This window comes from Canis lupus, chromosome 32, assembly GCF_011100685.1.
Source record: "Canis lupus familiaris isolate Mischka breed German Shepherd chromosome 32, alternate assembly UU_Cfam_GSD_1.0, whole genome shotgun sequence".
Classification (NCBI taxonomy): domain Eukaryota; kingdom Metazoa; phylum Chordata; class Mammalia; order Carnivora; family Canidae; genus Canis; species Canis lupus.
The window spans coordinates 20,082,538-20,107,680 of NC_049253.1; the positions used below are offsets into that span (position 1 = coordinate 20,082,538).

The 25,143-nt window shown below is 37.5% G+C and overlaps 1 long non-coding RNA gene across 3 annotated transcripts in view; it reads left to right on the plus strand.

Moving 5' to 3' along the window:
• The window catches only part of LOC111093667, an 84,741-nt gene that overhangs the window by 40,313 nt on the left and 19,285 nt on the right, over positions 1–25,143 (plus strand). For all 3 annotated transcript variants that reach the window (XR_005382832.1, XR_005382830.1, XR_005382831.1), the window contains one exon: positions 221–352. This is a non-coding gene — a long non-coding RNA (uncharacterized LOC111093667). The remainder of the gene's footprint in view (positions 1–220; positions 353–25,143) is intronic.

Sequence of the window (25,143 nt, forward strand, 5' to 3'; positions counted from 1 at the left end):
CAGGATGGAAGCTGATAAAACTAAACCAAATGCAACCACAATACGGTAACGGCATCAAGTCCTCACTAACAGTTATATTTCTGTCAATTCTTGCAAGGTCACATGCTTTGATTAGTTGAAAGTCAGTGATCACAGATAATTGAAAACTTGAAAATAATAATACTTGGCATAGTGCTATTTACTGAGACTGATTTTCTTTTTTTATTATCTTTGTAAATAGCTCACTGTGCCTCCCAAATAGTTTTAGAAAATCACAAGAAGGCTAAAGAAGAATAAGCACCAAAGAAAAGTGAGATGGTCTGCAAACTATTTTCAGAATACCAGGTCTGATTCAGACAATGAAAATGAAATAGTAAGTGAATTTGGTTTTTAAACAATATTAAAGAAAAAAATCAATTTCTCCTTGACTTAATGTGCACTGAATACAAAAATATTTCCTACCTATTTGAAGATGTAACACATAAAGCCAACCAGTCCAAGGAATTCTTATGTCCCCCTCTGGTTTACTGTGACTTACCAAGATCTTTGGAAAGTCAAGTTTTTGTTGTTATTTATGGGGCACTCCCCTTGGTCACATATCCATTGGGAAAATCTTAACGACAGACTCTCTTGGCTCTTGCCCCCTTCAAAAAGTATGAGTGAGTTAGAGTCTCTAAGCCTGAGTATTTCCCAGGATATTTTTACTGTCTCATAAAATTAGGCTTCTCTACTCTTCACGTTTCCCAGTTATGTCCCAGAGTACCAGCAGCTTAAGTTCAAGTCAGGACTTCTCTTACTCCCACCACTCTTCTCCACTTCTCATCAATAATATCTTAGAAACACATTGGTGGAAACTGAAATTACGTGACAGGAATAAATTATGCTCACTCAACACTTTTTCTATATTTGCTGTTGAGAGAGAAGTCAACTTCTGTCATTTTGATGAGGTCATTTAATCCCTATAGGTAAAAAGTTGGGATTACCAGATGCTAAGAATTTGTCGTAAATTGGCTGATTTTCTTCTTGCAATGCCCAGCCACCCCTGTGTTTGTTAGGTAGTTACACAATCACAAGAGTTCCACAGAGCTGAAGGTGGAATTGGATAGAACATTTTCCTCTGGAGCAGGGTGAGCTCACATTTGAGTTTTAAAATGCATTATATTGCAGGTGTTGACCCAATCCTGGCTAATGCAGAGGAAAGTGCACCCCCATGACAGGAAAGGGAGCTAAAAATGTTTCCTGCTGTGCTTATAGCTCTGTCATCACTGTCCATTATTCTTTGTAGATGGTTTTATTGGCTGCTTTGGTCCATAACTCTTCCGCTAAGCAGTTCTTATCTCAAAAACAACTCAATCATCCACCTGTCCATCACTCATCATGAGTCCCGTTGTGTCACTAGATGGAAAATTGCTGAATAAAATATCTCACTTTTAATATAGAGCCAAAGCGAGACAATAAAGACTGCACTTTGAGTTTTCTCCAAAACTAATAGTGCTTATTCTAACCAGTGTCTACAACAGATGTTGCAGCAGCTAAGGATATTTATACCAATAGGATAATTCTTTGGAGTGTAGTCCTAATTTGCACCTTTCTTCTCCTAATGCTGGGGACAGTCAGGACAGGGGAAATTCATACATAGGGTAAACAAGATGGTTTGGCTTGGGATTTCAGAGTTTTCACTTGTTTCTGATCTCCTAAAACAATATCTTCAAAATGTTATATGGGTCAGGATAGCATGAGGGACTGGACCAAGGATCATTTTTATAAAGTCACTAATGCTGTGTCTTTTCGATCAGATAAATGGAAATTGGACATTTAGAGGAGATTGCTGAGAAAGTAGATTACCAATAATGCTAGCAAGCTTTATTTCTAAAACACAAGCAAAAGAAAAAAAAAACATTCTTCTTAGTTTTAGTCTAGATTACAAGTTCCATAATTATATTTATGTATTATATACTCTCTTTTGGCAAAGCCCAATTTTTTGAAAAGGACTCAAATGAAGACTGCAGTCATCAGAGTTTTAGAACTTGTGACAATAGTCAAGATCTCCACACTTACCCTCAAGTAGTTCTTAACTTTTTTAGTCACTGCTTTCCTATTTCAATGGTAGTCATAGAAACTTGCTGAATATGCTGGACAATGCAATCAGAGCACAACTCTGATTAGTCACAAGCTCTGTGAGATTGTTTATTTATTTGTTCCAAATAGAGTTAATACCTCAATTGAAATAGATTTTCAAGTTCTGGGCCACTATAAATCTTATAACTGCTCATCTTTCTTTTGTTGTCATTAGGTGTCATTTGAGAGCCATATTTAATATGTGAAAAATCTTTACAATGAGTGTTTTTTAGATTCACCTTGATATGGCTCTACTGTGTTCGACCTTGTGTTTGCCCCACTTTTACAGAGTGTATATATTCACACAAAAATGAATATACACAGATGTGCACACATGCACATTATATTTTGTATATTTTGCATGTAAGAAGTGTGTTTTGAGTTTGAACTGGACAACAGTTAGCGAATTAACTAAAGACCGTTAGGCATACTGACAGGTTTTAACTCAGATCTTTCCATTTGGATCAAGTATGTGCTACTGCCATTGTTTGAAATCTCCTGATAGGTGGTGCTGGTGGTTTATTTTAGCATGCTAAAAATGGGTCAGATATTTCTTTCTTTCTTTCTTTTTGCCCCCCAGATCTCATGGGTTTTGTTTTGTTTAATAGATTCTTTCAAAAAGGTGGGATTGAAGCCTTTTGTTAAGTTCAAGCCCAGTAATCACAAACAATGTAGAAGGTAATGGTGTGTGATAGACAGAGTTTGCTCTTCTAAGGATTTCAGTTGCACTTCAGTTTTTACATTCAGCAAATGAGAGTGCCTTTAAAATCTCTCATCTGTATATAAAAGTGAGTAAAAAAAATGGAAAAGAATAGAAGCTATAGCCGCAGAATTTATGATGGAAAACTAGAGAACAACAGGGCATTATGGGTCCACGGAAAAAAGAGAAATATATTTTTAATATGAAAAAAAAAAAAAAAAGAAGCCTAAATAAACCTCTAAAAAAAAGCCCTTAGGGTCACATTTTATATCACATGTGTTTAGTACAGATAATTTACAAGCGTGTTTGATCGTAGTGGTGTCAGAATGAGCCTGCGAGGAGGGAATGTAGTGACTGGAAGTGTCTGGGCACCTTCGCCGCCGTCCGCGGGCCCAGCAGGCTCTAGAGCCACGGGCCGGAGGCTCCTTCGGGGAGCGCTGGGCGTCCAGGCAGCCCCCCCCCCCCCCCGCCAGGCAGCCCTCTCCGCCGCAGCCCTCCCCCCCCCCCGCAGCCCTCCCCCGCAGCCCACCCCGCCGCAGCCCTCCTCTTCCGCAGCCCTCCCCGCAGCCCCCCCCCTGCAGCCCTCCTCCCCGAAGCCCTCCCCGGCAGCCCTCCCCGCCGCAGCCCTCCTCCCCCAGCAGTCCTCCCCCGCACCCCCCCAGTCCTCCCCCGCAGCCCACCCCGCCGCAGCCCTCCTCCTCCGCAGCCCTCCCCGCAGCCCCCCCCTGCAGCCCTCCACCCCGTAGCCCTCCCCGCAGCCCCCCCCTGCAGCCCTCCTCCCCCGCAGCCCTCCCCGGCAGCCCTCCACCCCGTAGCCCTCCCCGCAGCACCCCCCCGCAGCCCTCCTCCCCCACAGCCCTCCCCCACGCAACCCTCCCCCGCCGCCCTCCCTCGCAGACCCCCCCAGAGACCTCCCCCCCGCAGACCTCCTCCCCCGCAGCCCTCCTCCCCCCGCAGCCCCCTCCCCCGCAGCCCTCCCCAGGGGAGCCCTTGGGGCCCCCCCGCCCTCAGGTCCGGGGCTCCCTGCCCACGCTCTGGACGCTCCGAGCCTCCTTAGTTACTCAGCGCACACACGGCTGTATCCTGCCTTCGGATTTCAAAGTCCTAATTAAAATTCTTTTACTATCAGGACTGGATTTTTTTTTTTTTTAAACTATAAATCTAGTTAGAAAATAACTGAGACAGAGAAGACTTGGACTGATTTAAGCTATTTATTATTCCTCCCTGTAAAAAGCAAAGGGTAATAAAAGAGGAGAGGGATAAGAACAAAAGCCAGGAGCTCGTCATTCCCGGGTTAAAACTTGGAGGTGAAACCTGTGTATCCCGAAACCCTCCACTGGCCCTGTTAGCTGCCCCGTCACAAAGTGAGAGCACGGGAGAAATGAGATGATTCTTTTTTTTTTTTGTTTTTATGATAGTCACAGAGAGAGAGAGAGAGTCAGAGACACAGGCAGAGGGGAGAAGCAGGCTCCATGCACCGGGAGACCTGACGTGGGATTCGACCCCGGGTCTCCAGGATCGCGCCCTGGGCCACAGGCAGGCGCCAAACCGCTGCGCCACCCAGGGATCCCGAAATGAGATGATTCTTCTTCACCTTAGGTGCTTACAACCGAGCGAGGCTCCTATTGTCTCCACTTGTCTGTCGAGGCCCGTACCTGTACCCATCCTTCTGTTCTCATGAAGGGATCTCAAACACGCCACTGTGGCATAACAATTATTTTAAGCACTTGAGTTTCTGAAATCTCTTATCTGCCTAAAAGCAGAGCCTCCCAAAAGAATCCAATTGTCATAAATCCCCTCCCGGAGAGCAACCAGGAAAGACTGATTCTTATCACCAGAGACAAAAAGACAAAAAAAAAAAAAAAAAAGTTGCAGCACTCGGAAAAGACCTACCTTGTCACAAAACTATCACCTTGCCCATCTGTTCTCCTAAGGGCTTATTTATTTTACCAAAATGTCATTTGTTTTCCCTTAAGTGTCTTTCTCTCTACACCCCCTTCTAAGAATTTATTTTACTTCCGTAAGTTTTCTTCTCCCTATCCCCTTAGTCTATGAGCCCTAAATTCTAAGCACCACACTGAGTCGTATTTCTCGTTGAACTCTCTTATGCTCTACTTTATGTATTAAAATCGTTTTTTTTTGTCTTCCTAACCCATCTTCTGTCAGTTGCATTCACAGGTCCCCAAGAATTAACTAAGAGGGTAGAAGTTTTTCCTTGAAAATAGTACTTTATGCTTACACTTAACAGTTTTAGAAGTTCTGTCATTTTTCTTTAGGTGGCTTCCAGAGACCAGTGTATTATACAACTTCATCTACGTGCATTTAAAAAGATGAAACCGTAACACGTATACTCATATTTATATATATATACACATAAATCAATTCCTTGTAATTTTCACATGTCTAATTATATAAAACTCTTATTTATGAGATACCTTTAAAAAAGGGAATCATGAAGAGTTTAGTAAAAACTCTGGAGTCTGGTTAATGAAGATTTTTCCCAAATCCATTCTTACTGCAAAATCCAGTGATTCAAAGGAGATTACATTTTTAATAATGCTCAGAAAACTTTAACTTCATATTACCAAAGACTTATTGATTTGGTACTTTCCTTCCCTTTCCATTTGTTCATAGCTTGAAGTCCTAGAGAAAGACAGAAATTTGGCTCTCAATTTTTATTCCTTTCTTATTATCTGTTTGTTTTAGGCCCTGGCTGGCTAATTTATGGATGATGATTAAAAAACACAGCATCCAAGCAACACCTAGCAAAGGGCATGTGGGTATGGATGTATGAAAATCTGAACTTAAAATGAAATAAAAACAAGACACTGGACAGTGTGAAGAATCCTTCATTCTGCAATAGGAAGCTTGATAAGAGTCTTTTTTTTTTTCATTTAGCAAATTGTCTAATCATGTGACTCCCCTATATAATAGTCTTCATGATATTGCCGAATCATTTAACATGGCATTCAAACCTAATTATCTTTCTTCCCATCCTCCTTTATAGCCCTGTCATAGTGCTTATCACATTCTATTATGCTTTTCTGTTTACTTTTTGTCTTCCCCACTAAATTAATATTCCATCAAGACAGGAGCATTTAATGCCTCTATCCCCAAAACGAATACAAATTATATCTGTATGCCAGCATCTAACTTCTTATATGTTTAGCACACAGCAGGTGCTCAATATATGTGCATTGAATGGACTCATATCTAAAATGCCTCCTCTGATCTTTCTGCCTGCTTAGCTCTTATACTTCCATTAATATTAACTTCAAAAAATTATCTTTGTAATTGCTAGCCTGGTCTCACAGGCAGAATTAATCACATACTCATCTTTGCCTCCATGGCACTGTGGTCATAGCACCAGTATTGCACCTAAAGATCATATTTTAATTGTTTATTTCTGTATCTCCTTTCAGATAAGAACTAGGTCTAATTTATTTTTATTGCCTGAATCTAGCATTGTGTGTAAGAAAAAAATGACTGAATAAATGTCTGTAAAATGAATAAAGGAACAGTCTCCATGGCAGGAGATATATGAGGTTTTGTTTCCTTAGTGCTGTGGGGTGGAATCGTGTCCCACAAAATAATATGTTGGTGTCTTGACTCTTAGTACCTCAGAATGTGATTTTATTTGGAAATAGGGTTATTGCAGAAGTAACTAGTTAAAATAAGATCATGCTGGAGTAGGGTAGGCCCTTAATCTAATATGGCTAGAATCCTTATATGAAGAAGAGACAGACTCAGAGGCAAGATGGCCACGAAGACAGTAGCAAAGACTGAAGTTGTGCTATAACAAGCCAAGGAATACCTGGGGCCACCAGAAACTGAAAGATCCAAACAAAGATCCTCCTCTAGGGCCTTTGAAGGGCATATGACATTGTTGACACCTTGGTTTTAGACTTTGAACCCCCAGAACTGTGAGATAACAAATTTTTCTGGTTTTAAACTATGCAGTTTGTGATACTTTGGTAGAGCAGTGCTAGGAAATTAATAAGACACCTGGTATATTTAAACTGTCATATTTCCCCCCCCCCCCCCAAAAAAAAATAAGATTTGGAGCTATACCTAAAATGGAATTGGTTTAGGCAAGCAAATGTGGTATTTAATGATTGTTTCTGTTCTGTAAGGTACTGTATGGTGTTGATGCGTCCCCAACACAGCATCCACCTGAATTGTAAGCTCCTTGAAATGAACAAATGGATGAACATGTATTTATAAGCTACTGGGTACTAGTAACATAGAAATGTAATGCCCTTTGTTTCAAATGTTTCAAAATTTGGAAGAAACTGCCTTGAGAATCATAAAAAAAGTGATAGTATATTTTAACTTGGAATCTTCAGTGACTGGAGGACACAAAATAGAAGACCATAGATTCATCTATCATCCATTCATTCATTATCACCTGTTTCAGGGGTATAGCAGTGAACGATACAGTGAAGATCCCCTCTCCTGGGGACTGCCTTCTATAGGGGTACAACAGAAGAAAAGCTCCAAATATAGGATATATATTTGGATGATGCTTTGAAAGAAAATGAAGTGGGTTAAGAAGATGGAGATTATTGGAGTAAGGATGCTCTTTTAGTTGGAGTTGTCAGATGAAGTGTCTTTCATAAGGTAGCATTTGAATGGAATGAAGAAATGAGTCATTTATATGGATCTATATGTGGGTATATATGTATATATTCATGTATATATTATGTTGCATATATATATTCCTTTGAATGAGTTCATTGATGGGTTGGTTGTAAACAGAGGAGTAATATAATCTGACATAGGATTTCAGTGTCTTTCTGGCAGTGTAGGGGAGAATCATGGGGTGAGCAAGGGTAGAAGTCAGTGGAAATTGCAGCAATCTCTTTAAAGAGCAGGTCATGGTGATTTGAACTAGTGTGAGAAGTGGTTGGCATTGGGATGTATTAGGAAAATGGAATCCAAGATTTGCAGATGAGGTATGATGTAGCCATGAACTGAGTTTTGTCAGACAAGTAAACATTATGATGAAGGGAATGGTGAAGGTGAAGTCTAGGCTGCTTCCTAGGAATTGAAACCAGGAGGAGACTAAATAATTTAAATACCCCTGCAGCCACACAAAAGCAGGAGCCTAAGAGAGAAAATGAAAATGTGACACAAAGTGAGTATTTCATTAATGCTGAATCCCTTCTATTTTGAATATTCTGAAAAAATATATAAACAAATGAGACCCTCAAAATTAGAGAGCTCATTACCAGCTCTACGAAACTTGTGTTGAGAATACTGAAGAAGCTGGGCAGAAAAGTCTTAACAAAAGCAAATCAATAATTCAGAGTCTCTTCATGCACTTTAGTTAATAAAGGAAGGGGTTTTGAGAAAATCCATGGCACATTGGCACTATCAAGAGCCTATGAAATGCACTTCTGAGTTCTCTTCAAATAGATTCTATAGATACTGGACTCTTAGGAGGAAAAGAAGTGCTAGAAATATATCTAGTTATCTCTGAGACAAACGGAGCAGACCAACTCTATAACTAATTTCACCTTTACTCCTATTTCAAGCCAAATGCTCCTAAATATGGGCCCATCCAGTCAATAATGAATTCCTATGATCCTGTATGTATTTGAAGCTATGCTTTAGTTTTTCTCCGTTGTCTTTACTTTTCATACTTCCATTTTTTTTCCCTTTGTACTTTTTTCACAACACTTTGAAGAACCAGCCTTGTTGAAAATAATCTCGATCTCAAATAATCTCTCTCTATCCTCCTTCAGTTTGGTATTACTTTCCTTTTGGGGGCTGTCTTGTCTCAGCCCTATAGATGACTTATTTCAGGCCATGAGTCTTGCCCTTTGCACCTTTCAGGCCATTATTAATCATTTCAAAGATTTTACAGAGGAATGCTAAAGGAAAATGTTATTTGAAGGACTTGGGCTGTGCATTACTATTTTGGCCTTGACAAATACCCATCGGTAATGAAGACTTCAAAGGGCCTTCATTAGGGCCTCAGAAAGGAACAGCGGGGAAAGTTAATTACCTGGAGCCAAAAATTCTATTTTCCTTTTAACAACCCAGGGCTGCACTTTAAAGGCAATCAAATGGAGTGCTGTTTGGCAAATAGTCAGCCTTTCTTGAAATGCTGTGTGTAATTAGATGCTCTCCTGTCTGTCATTAAAGACAAATTGTTTGTAAATGGTTAACATTTGAGTGCTGCACGGTGTCTTCAACCTTTATCATAATTATATTGCCAATATTGACCGAGATATTCTAAACTGAGAAATGGGAGCTTATGGCAAGCCTAATTGCTTGATAATGAATTACTGCTGCTCTTTAAAAACAAAAAACAAAAACCTCACTATTTATTTATTTATTTTGCCCTTGTTTTCTTTAGGGGTTTTGACATTTGCAATTCAAATTTACTAAGAAGAAGTCTTCTGTGGAAAGAATCATCCATCCCCTGACAGTGGCTAATTTTGTTCCTAATTGGGGCTGTGAACCATTGAAAGAAAAAGGAAAAAACTTTCAACCCTGTCCAAAATCCACTGGTTTGAAAGAAACCCAGATGTCATTAGTGTGTCAGTGCTCCCTGATGAGAGATAAGGATGAATAAAGCATTTTTGACTTTAGAGGAGGTGATATCATCAGCTTCTCCTATGCTTGATAGTGATTTATTTCATCATATTATAATTTAATGCACTACTCTTATTCAGTTACTAGTCACCCTGCATAAAATTAGGCAGTCCAGAAAAAAAGGGCACAAGAACCATGCTCTGACCTTACGGTGATAACTGATGTAGCCTCTTCCTCTTTCAAATGCTCAGTTTTCAAACTGCCGCTTGTGCCTATTTCATTAGTATTTTCTTTTATCTTAACTACTAAGGGGCTCTAGGACAAGTTTTTTGTTCAGAATTCTGAACAAAATAATATGGGATGTTCCTGGTTTTAAAATATAGGCCATGTTGTTTTTCGGTGGTAATTATCATCATTAAAACTGAATGATTCAAGGTGCAGATATCAAATCTATTACAGGGATAATAGCATAGCCCAAATGCTCATTTCTCCATCATCCCTCTGATGAAACTTCTATTTACTAATACATAATAAACTATAAACAATAACTTAGCCATGAGTTATTTAAAGGTCACCGCATGCTAAGGAGCATGCTAATCACTTTTATGTATTTTCGTTTTAATATTCACAATAACCCTAAGAAATAGATATTATTCTTACTCTTTTATAAATGAAGAAACTAAGGCTTGCAGACATTATTTTCCCTGGACCTACAACTAGTAAATGGCAGAGCCAGAAATCTGAGCGGTTTGTGTGTTTCCAAAGTCATGTTCTTCCACATAGACAATTATTACCTAATTCTCTAAACATTATGTTCTATTATTTTCCATTTTTACAAAAACAGCATTATAAAAACTGTGGAAACACAATATTGGAGGCTCTTGACAAACCATGTACATTAATCTTCACTACCGTTACTAATCAAAGTTGACTGCTTAACCATTGTCTATATTTAATGTGTATGTCCTGAAATTACAGGCAAAATCTAGAGTTGGAGATCCACAAGCCATGGCTCCCTGGCTGATGCCTGTATTTGCAAGTAAAGGTATATTGAAACATGGCCATCCCCATTCACTTATATATTGTCTATGACTGCTTTCATATAACATTGTGAAGGACTCCAGAATATACTACTGTGACATAAGGATTATGTTGAGCTGAAGACATTTGAGAGTTAAGAGATGTAAAAAAGGCTTTGTTTAAACTCCCCTTCCAAAAAGCAAAGCGTCCCCAAAGAATTCAATTGTCATAAATCCCTTCCTCAGAATTTCATAACCTGGGAAGATGACTTCTATCAAGGAGATAAGAAGTCAGCACTGGGATAAGAAATTGTCTAAAAGGAAATTGTTACAAAACTCTCATATCTCCTATCCATTTTCCTGAGTGTCCATTTGTCTTTCCTAAGAGAGATTTGTTTTCCCATAAATGCCCTTTGTCCTCCAACTTTTCCCACTTTAAAATGGTATATAAGCCCCAAATTCTAACCTTTTCTTTAAGCCACAGTTTTCTGTGAGTTGTCCTGTGAACAAACAAGAATTAACCTTGTCTTTTCTCTTGCTAATCTGCCTTTTGTCAGTTTAATTTGCTGGCCCTAAGTACAAACTTAAGAGGGTTGAGGAGAGTTTTTCCTCCCTGACAAATGTGATGTCAAATTGTTGCAACAGAGATCCTGTGGCCTATGAAGCCTAAGATGTTTTGCTTTATCTGGCATTTCAGAGAAAGTTTGCTGACCTCTCAGGAGGCTGAAAGATCATTCAGAAAGGGGATATATAGATCTTCACTATCTTTTAGCTTACTTCACAATGAATATGAAGTTTATATGAAAGCGCAGAACCACGTTATTTATTTGCAAATAATCATGTAGATGCTGAAGGAAATACATAAGCTTGTTTACTGCCATGTTGGCAATGTGATCATTGGCAGTAAGAACCTAGATGGCTATTTCTTGTCTTGAAGGAAGTTACTGTATCATTGTTATAAAATTTCTTTCTATCAAATGTGCCTGATTTAAGTTACAATCAGATATCTAGTGTGTAGTATATATGTGACACAATAAATATTCAAAGACACATCATCTAGAAAATCGTTAACTTCTGTTTTTAAACTGTTATAAAGCGTGATTATTTAATAATTACCTATGCATGCTTCCTCTTCTGCGAATTGTCTCTTCAAATCTTACTGGCCTCTTCATAAATATTTATAGACACTCTCTATATATGACTATGTACTTTTAATGCTACATAGCTATATACTTCTTTTGTAGAAAGATTTCTTTTTTTTTAAGATTTTACTTATTTATTCATAGAGACAGAGAGAGAGAGAGAGAGAGAAAGAGAGGCAGAGACACAGGCAGAGGGAGAAGCAGGCATCATACAGAGAGCCTGACGTGGGACTCTATCCAGGGTCTCCAGGATCACGCCCTGGGCTGCAGGCGATGCCAAACCGCTGTGCCACCGGGGCTGCCCTGTAGAAAGATTTCTTATAATGCTAGTAATACTTATCTGTGTTTCTGTTTCTGATTTTTTCAGTCATTTATACTTCTAGAAGGTTTTTTTTTTTAAGATTTTGTTTATTTATTCATGACAGACATAGAGAGAGAGGTAGTGACATAGGCAGAGGGAGAAGCAGGTTCCATGCAGGAAGCCTGATGAGGGACTTGATGCCCTGAACCAAAGGGCAGACGCTCAACAGCTGAGCCACCCAGGCATCCCAACTTCTAGAAGTTCTTAATCTATCCTGTAATTTTCTGTTAAATTATATTTTCTTATAAGATGCTATTGTTTGATTATTTTCCTATTAGTTCTTTATTCACACATATAGATCTATGTAGAAATTTTTTAAGTGGTATGACCCAACACAAACACACACACATATATTTTACTTTCTCCATATGCTACCAGCCACCATTTCTACCACTGCCACAATGAAATAGTTAACCAAATGCCTTGATAAAACAAGGCTTCACTTTCCTCTTCTGGAAGAAAGTAGACTGGCTAGGGATTGAGAACCTGAAGAAGAACACAGTGGTGAGTGTTTCTGGTTTTCTTTTTATCTCTTGAATCCCAGACTTGGAGCAGAAGATACCAGCAACCCAGAAACAAACTTCATCAGAGTTAAAAGAATTGAATTATACAGAATGTGTTCCTTGACCATGATGGAATCAAAGCAGAAATGAGTAATGGAAAGGTAATAGAAAAATCTCTAAACACTTGGAAACTAAACATACTTGTTAATAACCCATGGGTCAAAGAAGTTGACTCAAAAAATACATGGAACTGAAAATAAAAATATAACATATTAAAATTTGTGTGACAGAGCTAAAGCAGCAGAGCTCTATAAACAATAAGAAAACATAATTCATTATTTTAAAATAACCCAAATAGAAATCTTCATGCCCAGATGGTTTCACTGGAAAATCCTACCAGAGTTTAAAGAAGTAATAACACCAACTTTGCACAGTCCTGCCTAAAAAATAGAAATGGAATTCATTTTATGAAGCTAGTATTTCCCTCATACCGATACCAGATGACAATATAAAAAGAACTACAGTCCAATGTTCCTCACAAAAATCAATGCAAAAATCCTCAGAAATACCTGCAAAAATGTCAGCAATATATAAAAAGAATTCTACATCACGACCAAGTGAGGTGTATTCCAGAGATGCAATGATGGTTCAAATGCAAAAATCAAATATCATTTACCATAATAAGGCTAAAGAAGAAAAATTATATGATCAATTAATACAAAAAATAGTTAGGAAAAAGATTAATACCAATTCCTGATAAAAATCTTAGAAAAGTAAGTATATAGAGAAACTCCCACAACTTGATGATGACCACCTATATAAAACAACAAGAAAACAAACCTGCCGTGGTTAACCTTATGCTTAATGGTACAGGACTGAATGTTTTTCCTCTAAGATTAAGAAGAAAGCAAGGATGTTCACGCTCACCACACTTAGTCAACACAATGTTGGATATTCTAGCTAGTGTAAGAAAGTTTGGTTCTGTATTATTTTTATTTTCCTCTTTAAATTTCTTATATTTGTCAGTGAACATGTGGGCTCTTTCCATAGTTTGGCTGCTGTGGACATTGCTGCTATAAACACTGGAGTTCAGGCGCCCCTTCAGATCACTGCATTTGTATCTTTGGGGTTAATGCCTAGTAGCACAATTGCTGGGTCATAGCTTAGCTCTATTTTTAACTTCTTGAGGAATTTCCATACTGTTTTCCAGAGAGGCTGCACCAGTTTGCAATACAACCAACAGTGCAAGAGGGTTCCTTTCTCTCCACATCCTTGTCAACACTTGTTTCTTGTATTTTTTGTTTTAGCCACTCTGACAGGTGTGAGGTGATATCTCAATGTAGTTTTGATTTGTATTTCTTTGATGGTGAGTGATGTTGAGCATCTTTTTATATGCCTGTTAGCCATCTGTATGTCTTCTTAGGAAAAACGTCTATTCATGTCTTCTGCCCATTTTTTAGTGGGATTATTTTTTTGGGGGGGTGTTGAGTTTGATAAATTCTTTATATATCTTAGATGCTAGCCCTTTATCTGATATGTCATTTACAAATATCTTCTCCCATTCTGTAAGATGCCTTTAGTTTTGACTTTGTCTTTTTGACAATGCTGCATGCCAATCACCAAGGATGCTGCTACTTTGCAGTATTTATCAGTAAATGTTTCTTGAATAACACATTAGCTCTCTTAATAGTTACAGCAAGGAGAGAAGATCAAATGTGTAACTTTCTAAGTTTATAGGGGCCAGGTTTTGTGTCCTCAATTTTAGTTTCTAGTCGCTTGCTATTGGATCAGAAAAGTGGCAATGATATTTGTAGTATAGTTTTGTATTTAGCAAGCTCTCTTTTAGCTTTGGTTCTATTGGGCTTTCTTTTAGATAACCATATCATCTGAAAATAAAATTTAGTTTTAAGTTCACAGAAATAATTATGGATTCTAGAAATAAATCCAAATATGGGTCTCCAAACTGGTATTGTACAGGTGCCATGGTAAAGGATATTGTGTTGCTTCTGATCTTGAAAAATGTTTCTAGTCTGGTGTTTGCTTAAAATGTTTTTAGTAAATACTCTTTGTCAGGTGAAAGGTCCCTTTAGTTCATAATTTTCTGATCCTTACTGTTATAAAATTGGCTTTGAGCTTTATCATCCGTCTATTGAGCTAATCATGTGATTTTAATAGTTTAGGCCACTTATTGCCAAATTGCATTAATAAATTTTCTGATGATGAACCATCTATGCATTCCAGAATTAAATCCTACTTGCTCTGATGTATCCATTTTTAATATAACGTTGTGGTCATTTTCCTCATAATTCACTTAGAAATTAACTGCTTATAAGGTGAGAGTAGTCCTATAATTTTGTTTTCTTCAATAGATTGATCAGACTTCATTAGCTTTCTACTCAGTGCTAAACCCTACATCTTCTCTGTCTCTGGTGTTCATTGTATAAACTTTGCTGTTATGTTTTGGCTGCTATATCTTTCAGGCCAGTCATCTTCACAGTGTCTCCTTGCTTGCTATGAACAGCATTTGGTCCTTGGCCTGAATGTGTTGAGTTTTAACTAGGTGTGCTCTGGTCTGCTTGCAAGGTCAGTCCTGATACCAACTCCACCAGAACTGAGGCCCTGCAGTATTGGTGTGGCCAGGAGATGTGATGTAGGCAAGGTTTGTGCTGGTGCTCTGGGGGATAGCCCTGCTGTTCTGGAACTGAGGCAAGCTTGACTGAGAAGAGCAGTCCTGCCAGAACACAGAGGGGTGGGGCTTGGTGTAAGCAAGTTAAGCAGCCACTGTCCATGCCTAGCTACTTCCCTCGGGTGACTCTGTGTTTATGCTGGAGGGTGGGAGAAGGAAATGGAGTGAGGCAGTTCTTTTGTTCCTGGAGCAGCTTCTTCTTGAACATTGCCTCTCAGGGACTCCCTTGGGAAGAGCAAATAATCTCTTCATGTGTGTTCCAGGCATTCTTCAGATTGCTATTTCCACATTGTCTGCCCCTGGGTTGTTTACCTGCCTTCCTTCCAGGCGTAGGGCAGTGCCTTCATGGCTTCATCCCAACCAAGCCTAATAACCTTTAAAACTTAGGTTTTAAGCCTGGCTGGTTGCAAGAACTCACAAAAATCAGCCCCTGTTGTTTTCCAAGCCAATGGCTTTGGGGAAAGGCTCTCCTTTTGTGTTCCCCTGTGCATTCCCCTCTCTCTCACCTTACTCTGAAAGCATAGCTGCTTCCCCTCCACAGCATCCATGATCCATTTCTTCCCTGGACCCCATCTCTGCACTTCAACCTTCTTTGATGTGGTCTCTTCTCTCTCTTTAGTTGTGGAGTTTGTTCTGTGAGTCTTCAGTTTGATTTCTGGTGTATTTAGGATGATTTGAAAGTATCTAGCTGTGTTCAGGGATGAGATGAACCTCGGGTCCTCTTATGCCACTGTCATTTTCTGATTCTGGAATAGAACAATTTTGAAAAAGAAAACTAAAGTAGGAAGAATCACTCTACCCAATTTCAAGACTTATTACAGAGCTGTAGTAATCAAGACTGCATTATATTGGCAGAACAATAGACACATAGATCAATGCAAAAAAAAAAAAAAAACCCAGAAAATCTAGGAGTAGCCCCATACAAATATGCTCAGCTGAATTTTGACAATGATGGAAAAACTATTCATTAGAGAAAAGATGGGCTTTTAAAATATGGAGCAATTGGAAATTCATAGGTTAAATATATACATAAATAAATAAGGACATTTTGACCAACATCTCAGACCTTATGTAAAAAATTAACTCAAAATGTATTGCGGACTTAACTGTAGAACATAAAATTATAAAACATAAACAAATTGAAGAAAGATTTTAGTATCTAGGGCTAGACCAAATAATCTTAAGAGTAGGCACCAAAAGCACAATCCATAATAGGAAAAAAATGATAAAATATATTTCAAAACTAAAATATCTTACTCTTGAGAAGATCTTGCTAGAACAATGAAAGGACAGGCTACAGACTGGGAAAACTGGGAGAAAACATTTGCAAATCACACATTCAATAAAGGACTATTATCTAGAATATACAAGGAACTTTCAAATCTCAACAGTAACAAACAAACAAAAACAATTCCATTAGAAAATTGGCAAAAGACATGATAAGATATTTTGTCATTGAGGATACACAAATGGCAAATAAGTATATGAAAAGATGTATGATGTCATTAGCAATTAGGGAAGGGAAATTGGAATTAAAACCACAACTAAAGGGATGCCTGGGTGGCTCAGCGGTTGAGCATCTGCCTTTGGCTCAGGGCGTGATCCTGGAGTCGTGGGATCGAGTCCCACATCAGGCTCTCTGAATGGAGCCTGCTTCTCCCTCTGCCTATGTCTCTGCCTCTCTCTGTGTGTCTCATGAATAAATAAATAAAATCTTAAAAAGAAAAAAAAAGCTCCTACTGAAAAGAAATGCTAATTAAAAAAAAAGTAAAATAAAAATAAATAAAATAAAACCACAATGAGATATCACTAACACCTACCAAAATGGATAAAGTTAAAAATAAATATCAATGATACCAAGGTCAAGGATATGAAGGAATTGGATGACATATACATTGCTGGTGGGAATATAAAGTAGGAATAATCTGGATGCCTTTCTTTTTTTTTTAAGATTTTTAATTTACTTACCTACCAAAATGGATAAAGTTAAAAATAAATATCAATGATACCAAGGTCAAGGATATGGAGGAATTGGATGACATATACATTGCTGGTGGGAATATAAAGTAGGAATAATCTGGATGCCTTTTTTTTTTTAAGATTTTTAATTTACTTATTTTAAAGAGAAAATGAGAGAGCAAAAGTATGGGGAGCAGCAGAGGGAGAGGGAGAAGCAGGCTCTCTGTGGAGCAGGGAGCCTGATGTGGGGCTCCATCTCAGGGCTCTGGGATTGTGACCTGAGCCAAAGGCAGGTGCTTAACTGACTGAGCCACCCAGGTGCCCCCGGATATCTTTTAGTAGATGAATGGTTAAAGAATTCTACTCAGCAATAAAAAAGAGCAAACTCCTGAAATACATAACAACCTGGATGGATCTCCATAGAAGTGTACTGACTGACAAAAAACTTCAAAGATATGCTTTCATTTATATAACATTTTTAAGATGACATACTTATGGAAATGGATTACAGATTACTGGTTGTCAGAAGAAGGAGACAGTGGAAGTGGGAAGGTAGTAGGGGTGAACATAAAAGAGCAACAAGAAGAATTCTGGCAATTACACTGTTTTATACCTTGATATTATAGATCTTGAGATCCTGGTTAGGATGTTGTATTATAGTTTTGCAAGTGGTACTACTGGGGGACCCTGGATTAAGGGTACATAAGATACTACTGTATTATTTCTTACAATTACATATCAATACACCTCACAGTAAAAATATCTCAAAATAAAAAATATCATTCTAAAAAATGGCCTTAACTGGCTATTCCACCAAAAGAACTTCCTGGATGAGGCTTACTCTTTAAAACTACATAATGAATTTCTCTTACAACTTCCAAATCCAAATTAATAATTCAGCCTAAAAAATGTTTTTTTTAATGCTTATTACAATCAAAATAGTGTTAAATAAAATGGTTTGGCTGTGATACTGGATGTGAGGTGGTATGCTAGGAGCTTACAATATATGGAGGGAGACAGAGATATGCACAAATAACTATTCTAAGGAAAGTAATAGCAAAGCAAATGCGATGGTTGAAATCTGAGGAAAATATAATAAAATGAAATGAGAAGGATAGATTATCTATACCTATGAGCTAGAAATGTCTTAAGAATTGGTGTAGAGGAGAGTAGATTGTATGACCTGGGCAGGGCTTAAGAAGATCAGAAGTATTTCCTTAATTATACAAATGTTTTCATCTTATTGTGCTGTTGGCTAATAGATGCTTCTGAGAAAATCTGGATTTTGTGGAAGTGCTCCTATGATGTCTCATATTTGCTAATTTCCATTCAGAGCCACAAGTTACATGTGCCATGATGGCAATGTTAATAATTCCCCTTATAATTCTTGTAGAAGGGATGCTGGCCTTCTCTTTTCATGCACAACTTTCAAGGTAGACTTAGTGTCCAAAAACCACTTAGCGATTGCCATGTAATGAGGTGTCAGTGTGGTCAAGTAGGACAATGAACCAAAGTGAAAGTAACTACCAAGCCTTTTTTCACTTACTGTGACAGTGCAAACAAAAGGCAGAAAAACAGGTACCACTCTCAGCCCCCTGGTGGTCCATTTCCCCGCTAGAACAGCACAGGGTGAGGGTCAGGTGGATGAAACAAAAATGGGAGGAATCATCTCACTGATGAGAAGCCCCCAAGGAAAAACTCCTCCCTTTTATGGACCTGTGGGCCAGGGGAGAGAAAGGGGAGAGGCTAGAAGTGAGAAAATGCTGAATCAAGGTGAATAAAAGTGCCTCAGCTGAGACCCCCAATAGGAAGGCCTCCAAATGGAGAAGACTGGGTGAGGAATGCAGATATGCATATGAGAATATGAACATGATTGGGCCATGGAGAGGGTGGGGCTGAGTCATACCCCCACATCCCCACCCTTATGTGGCCTGTTGGGTCCAAAAGTGCAAGGTCACACATAGGATTGGGGCCTGGAGCTAGACTCCTTAGTGTCCAAACAGCATTTTGACTTCGGAAAGATCTCTTTGAGTCCTACAGCCACATCTGAAATTTTTACTGAACAATTCAGGTAGTAGAATTAGTAGAATGGTTTTTCCTACTTATTTTTTTCTATTTATTTTTGCTATAGTGTCAAGAAATGTGCTAGGTTTGGGCATGATTAAGAATTTAGCAACATTATGTGTAAGCAAGCATGAATAGCTCAGTAATTTTATTTTTCCAGAAACGTATTAAGTAATTTAGAATTTAATTTAGTTAAATAAGTAAGCCTTGAATCCTGTCAAAAACTCCAATTTTTTGAACCATCCTGGTTAAGAAACAATGGCGATTAGAAAGTGCCATACCCAGGAACACTCAGGGTACCCCCTGACCTTTCTTTAACGTGTTTCATTCCTGGTGTATTGTTGACACTTTAAAAACAGATGCTTCTAGTGTGGACAATACAACAATTCCAGGTGATGTGCATTATTTCAGTGTTCTGCTTTCGAGACAGTAAATTTATAGTAGGAAGCTTATATTAAATTGGTCATAAAAATATATACTTCTCTACCACCCACAGCCTAAAAATTATGGCTAGTACCAGATGTTTATTAGTGGGAATAAAGAGCTTAATTTTGGAAATAAGAATTAGATAACACTCAAATGTGAGAATATTAACTTTTACAAATTCTTGATATTGAAGGTGAAATGCAGGCTTATTCTTGCTACTCATTCCTAGAAGTTTTGGCTTAGGTCTCTTGATCCTTATTTTCCCTTCCAAGACAATACACAATCCATCTAATCCTTTTCCCCTAAGTAGCCTTTCATGTAGTTCAAGATGTTTTTAATTTCCTATGGAAGACCTTCTTAATTTTTTAAGATGCAAACTCTGGGGGAATAGTATTGAATTTACTAAGCACAATAGCTAAAACATCTGATATATAAGAAATGCTGAACAATTTAAAGGATGAATTTTAGATACTCCTTATATTTCCAATATACTATGTACTGTAATTTTACTATGTTAAATCCTATATTTAAAAAATTCTGTGCAAGTATATTTTTCCTGTATATTCACACTCCTCTTTAAGTGTAGTATTTTATATATATCATATAATATTTTACATATTTATTATAGCTACATAACAATGCTTTAAAAATATGTGTATCTATTATCTATATCTATCTATCTATCTATCTATCTATCTATCTATCTATCTATCATCATCATCTATCTATCTATATCACAGTCCTTTTCTCAAAACAGAAAGTTAAAAGAGCTTGAAAATTGAAAAGAATTGAAAGAATGCCCCTTTGGCACATTTATGCTAACAAATATTCTACTTTTTAAACTCTCTCGGTCTGGGGTATCTGTGGTGGCAGCCTTCAAACTGACTTCATATCATGAAGGAATTTCCTGTGTATAGATTGTAGAAAACTGGGAAATAAACCCATGGATGAGCACACATGAAGGAACATGGTAAAAGTCTAATCAATCACCCTTATTTGCATAGTCCTACTTCCCAAGTACATTACAAAGACTAACAGGAAAATAATGACAATGAAAGAAACCTATTAATAGAAGGCATCTTTTCAATTTTGTTTTATGTAGTTTTGTTTTTGTTCTTTGCAGCTGTAGAATACATAGCTAGATAATTATCAGAGGAGAGTATGAGGATGATAGAAAAAGGTAGATAAAATGGATTGCTCTCATTTCAAAGAATTTTCTTAAAACAATAGATTGTAATGAGTGAAAACAATTTTCTGAGTTCTGAATGTAATAAATACAGTAAAATTAATATTCAAAATTTCTAATAGTGCCTTATGAATGGCTACAAGTATCCCAGATTTATAGTCAGAATGACTGCATCATTTCTTCTTGAAACCAGAACATTTCAAGAGTGAAGAAGTGAGCTATGGGTAACTATGCCTGGGCAATAGACATACACAGATTGTTCCAGCCAAACACACTCATGTGGTCATGACTTGACAGTATTCTGTTAACTAAGATAACTACTGAATTCCATCAAGTTTCAAGTTTTTGTTTCTTTGTTTGCTTTATTTGATTTCTTTCTCTTTTGTTTCTGTCTTTCATGCTGCCTGAAATGTCATTCCCCAAGATCTTCACATGGCTGACTCCTTATCATTAAAATGTTAGCTGTAATATCTCGTTTTCAGAGAGCTCTTTCCTAGAATGCCTTATCTAATGCCATCCACCCCACTGCCCACCCACACTAACGTATCACTTTTTTTTTGTTTTCCTCTCTTCATAGTTAAGATCATGATCTGAATTTATCTCAGTTACTTATTTACTTGCTAATTGCCTGTCTCTCCGAATCAAATGTAAGACCCCTGAGAAAGGAACCTTCTAATTGTGTTGTATATTGCAAGATCTTTAGAATGTAGAAGACTTTTTGGCTCAATAAAAATGTGTTGGGTTTATGAACAAATAACTAACACACCATCATTACCATCTTATACTGGTGTTTAAATTTGCCACTATAAGGAATGGGAACTATTTTGAATTTAATGTGTATGTTATTTGACATTTCTGTTTTTATAATTTCATGGTTTTGGAAAATGTAAAGATTTGGTTCTATGTTAACTAGACTGAAGAAGTTTGGGTCATTTGAATAAAAGACAAAGATTGTGTTTTAGGATAGAATATCCTAATGGTTTCCACTTTTAATCTGTTCAGATGATAATTTAGTTTTTTAGTTCACTTTATGGCATCTGAAAATAATCACATAAATAACATGTGAGGGATTCCAAAGATGAATCCTCACATTTGCAGGTTTTACAATGAACAGCAGCCAATCTGCCTCGTTAGAGAGATGTAGAAATAGCCACGTACCCTTTGTACCAAGGGGGAGATTTAACTGTTTTGTAGACCCTGGGATGTTTCTACGTCAGTTTTATCAATATGCAATTACAACTCTGAAACTCATCTATCATCTATTGTAGTGGGAGACAACTTTAAATTCCAAATAGCAGATCCTTCTCCTTTCTTGCTGAACATAGCCCATAAATAACTACAGAACTGTCCCTGTTATTTCAATTTTAGTCGCATCAAAATTCTTTGACAAGCACATTATATGCCACTGAAAGGAATGGGGAAAAAGCCCTCTCTGATGTGGATTGATTTTTCTGGAGACTTTAAATCTTTTTCAAATTAAAAAACATATTAAAAAGAATAAACTCTTAAGATACTACTTATAACTAGACTGAGGGGGCACCTGGATGGCTCACTGGTTGAACGTCTGCCTTTGGCTCAGGTGGTGATCCCGGGGTCCTGGGATTGAGTCCCTCATCGGGTTCCCCAAGGGAAGCTTGCTTCTCCTTCTGCCTATGTCTCTGCCTCTCTCTGTGTGACTCTCACGAGTAAATAAATAAAATCTTAAAAAAAAAAAAAACCTAGACTGAGAAATGGCTATTCTGCAAATGAAACTTTTTGTTTTACAGGCTGTAGATTTCTTAAAACAGCTGTAAAAGAAAAATTATTTAATATAAGCTTCATTTTTTATATGACATAATTGTATAGCTTGGCCTAAATGCAGTAACAGAGCTAAAGCTCTGCATAAACAAGGTAGGGAAAATTAATATTTGAGGGATATTTTGAAAGGGCAACCTGTCTAAAATTCTCTTATGCCTTATTATCCTTACTTCCCCAATTTTTCTTTGTTCCCAAAATATTACCTTTAGTTAGAATTTTATCCATAATACATCTTTGAAAAAAGATTATTCTTTCTACGTTTTGTTCTTAAGCCCTTCCATTCCATGCTTACTCTCTTTCCTATGTTATTAATAAAAGTATTTTAAGTTGCAAGTGTTCAGCAATTCCCTGGTGACATCTTTATAAACAGTATGTTAAAGGTTATTTCTAGATCTTAGTTAAATGTTATTAAGCCTTTAGGGAAAGTGGTAAGGATACTCAGAGATACAGAGTTAAAATATTTTAAATGTGAGGATTTCCCAGTTACAAATAATTAACAAGAAAAAAAAATGTTTCTGATTCCTGAAAAGATGATCTAGCATGGCTGCTGGCTTACCGCTTAAACTTAAAACCAAAAATGGAAACGAGAATGACACTAAGGATTCAATAACTTAAGACAAATGGTAAGAAACCCCTGGGGAAAGAGGATATTTGGGGTCACATCTGCAATGTGGACACTGAGAGTACAGGTCAGGGCAAAAATAGATGCTTCAAACTGGGTGAGAGCTTTACGGTTGTGCATTTCTTTCTTCCCTTCTTAGTCAAGGAGTATGGAGGGAGAGATAATTGTCTGTACCTGCACTACTGTGGAACAGAAAAAAACAGTGGTACCACAGTAGAACTAGCCATAAGTGATAGGGAAATATCAGCATGATGTTGGGGTACAGCTGAGGTGAAGAACGTGTAGTATCTTTAGCAAATCAGTGGGTGATCTCCAAAGTATTTTCTTCTCCCACTTTGTTTAAGTGATTTTAAGTGAGAGAAGTAGATCAGGGCAAAGAATCATGCCAGAGACCAAAAAAGATATACTGGAAAATATCAGTTCAAAGAAGAGCTGCAATACTGATTTTACATTTAGCCAAAATAAAATCTAAAAGAACATCATGTTGCTCAAAGTATGGGAATTTTTGCTCCAGACAGGGTAACCTTGGGAGGGTAGCATGTGTGTGTGTGTGGGGGGGTGGGGGGGAGTGGGTCAGAGGTGGTCAAGCAGATTGTAATAGTAGAAACTCTCTTCCCTGAGATGGATCCTGCGTATCCACACCCTATATCACCATAGGGACAAAATCTCTGTGCCGTGTTTGGCTTCTCCTTTATGTGACTAATAACCAGTCAATGAAGCTGATATATCCAGAGGAATATAAGCCCACAAGAAAGTAGTAGCTTATAAATGAAGAATGTATCAATTGAAATGAAGAAATAATTAGATGACTCATATAACTCAATAGCAAAGAAAGAAACAATCCTATTAAAAATGGACAGAGGAACTGAACTGACATTTTTTCTAAGGCACACAAATGGCCAACAAGTCCATGAAAAAGTGATCAATATCACTAAACATCAGGGAATACAAATGAAGACCATATAAGTTAATACTTCACACCTGTTAGACGAGCTGTCATCAGGATGCCTGGGTGGCTCAGTGGTTGAGCATCTGCCTTCAACTTGGGTCATGATTCCAGGGTCCTGGGATCGAGTCCTCCATCGGGCTCCCTGCAGGAAGCCAGCTTCTACCTCTGCCTGTCTCTGCTTTTCTCTGTCTCTCATGAACAAATAGATAACATCTTTTTTTTTTTTTTTAAAAAGAATAACTATCACTAAGAAGACAAGAGATAGCAAGTTTTGATCAAGTTGTGGAGAAAAAGGAACACTTTTGCAGTTTTAGTGGAATGTACATTGGTTCGGCCGCTATGGAAAACAGTATGGAGTTCTTAAAAAAAAAAAAAAAAGAACTACGATTTGATCTGGCAGTCCCACTACTGAGTGATCTTGCATGGCTGTTGGAAATGAAAGAGGATATTGAAAAGTTAATGTTTATTGCAGCGTAATTCATGATAACCAAGATATGGAAACAACCCAAGCACCTGTCAGAAAATTATATATATATATATATATATATATATATATAATTTTTATTTATATATATATATACATAAACACACACACAGGAATATTATTCAGCCATAAGAAAGAAGGAAATCCTTCCATTTGTACTATGAATGGACCTTAACGGGCATGGCATTAAGTTAAGTGAGATAAGTCACACAGAGAAAGACAAATGCTGTATGATGTCACTTGTATGTGGAATTGAAAAAAGCTGAACTCATAAAAATACAGGGTACAATGATGGTACTAAGGCTGAGAGGTGGGGGAATTGGGGAGATATTGTTTAAAAGTACAAACTTGCAACTAATAGATAGGTAAGTTCTAATGCATAGCATAGCAATAATTTTCAGCAATACTGTATTATAAACTTCAAAGTTGCTAAGAGACTAGATCTTAATTGTTCTTACCACAAAAAGAAATGATACTTATCTGACATGGGAGAGGTGTTAGCTAATGCTACAGTGGTAATCATATTGTAATATATAAATGCACCAAGTCAACATATTGTACACCTTAAATTTATATGATGTTATATGCAAATTATATTTCAGTTA